At 39.5% G+C, this 4,561-nt stretch overlaps 1 long non-coding RNA gene across 1 annotated transcript in view; it reads right to left on the bottom strand.

The window, feature by feature from the left end:
• LOC138852076 (uncharacterized) overlaps positions 1-2,279 on the bottom strand; it is a 22,748-nt gene extending 20,469 nt beyond the window's left edge. The window contains exon 1 of the long non-coding RNA XR_011391554.1: positions 1,202-2,279. This is a non-coding gene — a long non-coding RNA (uncharacterized lncRNA). The remainder of the gene's footprint in view (positions 1-1,201) is intronic.
• Positions 2,280-4,561: the final 2,282 nt, after the last annotated feature.

The following is a 4,561-nucleotide window of genomic DNA, read 5'->3' as shown; positions in this document are numbered from 1 at the left end:
TACGGCGCATTATATTTTTTCTTGGTCCATCATGAGAAATGGTCTCAGAGTATTGTATGGACAGTGTTGTTATTTTTGTGTCGATGTGATTTCGACTAATGATTCATCTTTTGTTGACATTGTCATAGTTTGCAGGGTTCCCGTACGTGGACCCAGGGTGTATTGTGGACAGGATTCTGTGGGAACATTACCACACAGTGTCTAATGTAGGACATTATACTTAATTCTCTGGCGTCTGATATATGACAAATACAGTGAGTGGCCATAGATTTTTATCTGTTTGGATTTATCGTTTATTCATGAACGGATTTTGATTTATATTGGGAAAGTTAATTGTCCTCTTAAGTCTAGCGTGAGACGTAGAGTTATGTAGAGTTATAAGTGTGTGGAACTCTGCTATGTGGACCACCACTGACATACACTCGAGATGCTGCTGGGAAGAATTTCTCACATTTTCTTAATCAGAAACAACTGTTTTTGAATATTTATTATATATATATTTTTTGTACATCTTATCTCAACAAGAAGCTGCTGTTAGCATAATAGTCTAATTGGAATCTACCAGGTCGTCGACCAGGCCTTCCAGTGGATCAGGTTCTGATCCACCAAGCTCTTAATGCTGGCTGCACTCAATACGACGTACGAACCACAGCCCGGCTGATCGGGTGCTGACTTTATCTGTTCATTTCCCTCCTGAAGACAGCCAGAAATCAATACACAAATAACCCGCACATAGGAGAGGGGAGCTTGCGACGACGTTTCGGTCCGACTAGTACCGTTTACAAAGTCACACTAACAGAAAGGAGAGAAAGAGTGAGTACATATAGGCCATCAGACAAGAGAGATAGCAAGAAATATATTAGTAATTCTCCTTATGTATTATGAGAGGTTGTTAAATAGTCTTGGGCCCAGGAAGCTTAAAGTGTTTTCTCTTAGTGCACTCATGGCGCCCTTGCTTTTCTTTAGGAAGCTGTTGCACTATTTGCCTAGTCTTTTGATTTCATAGGCAGTGATTCTGTGTGCAGATTTCGTTCCAGTCCCTGTAGGATTTTTAAGGTGTAGATTATAATGTACCTCTCTCGCCTGCATTTCAGGGAGTACAAGCCAAGGGATTTCAAAAGTTCGCAGTAATTAAAGGCTTTGACTGACATACCAGGTGTAGTAATTTTTTTCTGTATATTCTCTAGATATGTGATTTCACCTGCCTTGAAGAGTGCTGTTAGCATACAGTAATATTCATTCCAATAGTTAGTGACTGTATCTTCTTATCAGTTTTAAATTTTTACTGCTGATGTGTTTCTTGAATGGAAACTTTCTTTTAATTTAAGGTTGTGTAAATTTTAATGTGGCGATTTTTTAAATAAATTTTTCCTTTTGTGAAATATTTGGAATATATATCTTGTGATCAGAAGTCTCAGTGATTGTATTTATTGGGTATCCTGAGTAAAATCATCTCTAGTGTACTTTTTTGTGTCTGTAACGTTTGTGTCCTTAAGACCATTGTAAAAAAGTTTCTGTGCTATGTACCCAGAACTTAAATAAAACTTACTTATTTTGGGCCTCTGTACGCTCTTTTTCTTTTTATTTAGCAAATTATATATATATATGTTTTATTTCATCTCTTGCACTGTGTTATAAGGGACTATGGTTATCTTGGATCGTGCAGCGACTGATGTACATTTAGTTTCCCTGTGACATTATGTACTAGTTGTGTAAAGTTGTTTTTTTTAGGTTAATTAAGAACTGTTTCTTGAAGTCTGATTCGTTGAAGTTGTATCTCAGAGACTCCAGTAGTGATATGTGAGTCTAGGTTCACGGCTTTGGTTTCACTATGAGAGTTAAGTAATGATCTTTGATATTCCTCTGTCACTACATGTTCTCTGTGACAATGGTAAGAAAACTAAATACTGAGCATATTTCCCTGAACGTATTTCCCTAGTAGTTCTGTTACTGTTAGAACAGTAGTGTCACGTATTCTCCAGTGATCTGTGATAAGACATCTCGAACAGATATATCACTTCTTGACCAGTGGAGCCACATTTCGACCAATAGCGCCAAGTGTCAACCACAGGAATTTGCTCAAACATGTTGGTGCCAGTGAGTCACTCGTTATCACATACATTTTACTTTTCTCTCTAATCTCAATGACATCAGGATAAAGGATGCATATTTTCATATGAGATAATTACACTATATGAAGCTTTACATAAAATGATTTTTTTTTTTGCAAAATGTGTAAAAGTTGATACATTTATTCGCATATCAAACATGCACAAACTTATTCCAAAAACGAGTCCCAGGAATCATCATAAGCGCCAGTGGTGTCTGTACAACTGTTTTCACAGGGATCTGTGGTGCTCTCACAGATGAGAGTGTCTGGGTTAAAGACCTCGCCATCGGGGCACAGAAAGACAGCCACATCAGGAGGGTTGCAGTACAAGTAGCCATAACAATTGTGTGGATTAGGAATCTTGCCCTCCGTCACGCAGTACACGTCACAGGGGTCACAAGTTTCGTAGCAAACAGTAGGGTCATCAGAACAATCTCCCGTCTTGAAGTCGAAATACTGATGATCACTTGGACATTCTTCCTCTATGACATCGGATGCGAGACACACTTTATATATAGAACAATCCACTGTTGATGGAATTAATGTGCCTGGAATACACACAAAATATATCGTTACAGTAAAATAAGTTATGCATTAGGAAAACAAATAGTTAATATTTATTATCTATTTATTTTCAGGCGAATATGAAGCCAAAACTTTGTGCATATTAAGAGAGCGAGAGAGAGAGAGAGAGAGAGAGAGAGAGAGAGAGAGAGAGAGAGAGAGAGAGAGAGAGAGAGAGAGAGAGAGAGAGAGAGAGATTTTGCTAGAATTACTGGCTACGCTTCGTGGAAGAGAAGAGACAAGCAATAACAAGGAGGAGGTGTTGCCTTGTACTTTTTTAAAAGTATACATGCCCAACTTACTGAGGCGGCCATCCCTGGAAATGATGTTCTTCAAGGTATGCATAATAAACTATGCACGATTGCGGTAACTAGTGACATGGTCCTCAGACAAAAAGAGAAACTAAAACCTAACAAATCCCCAGGTCCTGATGAACTGTTTGCAAGGGTGTTAAAGGAATGTAAAGAGGAACTTAGCATACCTTTGGCTAATTTTTTTAACATATCACTACAAACTGGCATAGTGCCTGATAAGTGGAAAATGGTAAATGTAATACCTATTTACAAGGCAAGTGACAGGTCCATGGCTTCGAACTATAGACCAATAAGCCTTACCTCCATAGTGGGAAAATTTATGGAATCAATAATTGCCGAAGCAATTCGTAGCCATCTTGATAGGCACAGATTGATTAATGAATCTCAACACAGTTTTACAAAGGGGCGTTCCTGTTTTACGAATTTACTAACTTTTTTCACTAAGGTGTTTAAGGAGGTAGATCATGGTACTGAATATGATATTGTGTATATGGACTTCAGTAAGGCTTTCGATAGAGTTCCACATCAGAGGCTATTGAGGAAACTTAAGGCATATGGTATAGGAGGAGAAATTTTTTCCTGGGTAGAGGCATGGCTGACAAATAGGCAGCAGGGAGTTTTCGTAAATGGAGAGAAATCAGAATGGGGGCGAATCACAAGCGGTGTTCAACAGATGTCAGTGTTGGGCCCTTTGTTGTTCACAATTTACATAGAGGACATAGATGAGGGTGGGTCATTGGGCTAATCCGGGGATGGTTGGTCATTGGGCTAATACGGGGGGGGGGACATGGACCTGCTCCGCATGGGTCAGTAGGCCTGTTGCAGTGTTCCTTATTTCTTATGTTCTTATGTTCTTAAAACAAGTACCTGTGTACTAGCATGCGCAACATACAGACTTCATTAGCAGCATGCAGAGTCAATCAGGTTAATGGTGGAAACTGTGGATACACTTCAACATAATGTCAACGTATTATAATTGTTGGTGACCTAAACCAACATGTACGGTTGCCCGTGGCCTGGTGGCTAAAGCTCTCACTTCACACGGCGAGCGTCTGGGCTCGATTCCCGGCGAGGGTAGAAACATTGGGCGTGTTTCTTTACACCGGTTGTCTATGTTCACACATCAGTAAAATGGGTACCTGTGTGTTAGTTGACTGGTGTGGGGCGAAACTGACCTAATTTTCGGGAAATGCTCAGCATAACAAGGGACTTTCTATATAGTAGTATGTCACTGATGTCAGCTATGGTCTGTATACCTTGTACATGTACTGGTAGTAAATAAAGATATTATTATCTTATACACATAGACTTTGATGAACTTCTTGCATTGTTTGACATGAAAAATTTGTTGATTTTCCCACTCACATCTCTAGCTCCTCCCTTGACCCAGTGGTTAGTGATGTATCTGAAAGTATAGTCACATGCCGACCCCTTGGCTATATTCCACAAGGCTGTCTTTACGGCACTGAAGATTCCAACAGAACTTGTGGAAGAATTTACACACACAATCTGGCTCTTGGAAAGGGAAATCTTGCCCGCCTTTTGATCTTAGTTCGCTTCCTGCAATTGGAAT

This window comes from Cherax quadricarinatus, unplaced genomic scaffold, assembly GCF_038502225.1.
Source record: "Cherax quadricarinatus isolate ZL_2023a unplaced genomic scaffold, ASM3850222v1 Contig3739, whole genome shotgun sequence".
NCBI classification, from domain to species: domain Eukaryota; kingdom Metazoa; phylum Arthropoda; class Malacostraca; order Decapoda; family Parastacidae; genus Cherax; species Cherax quadricarinatus.
Note: the sequence above shows the minus strand (reverse complement) of the source record. Positions and strands in the feature narration are given on the sequence as shown.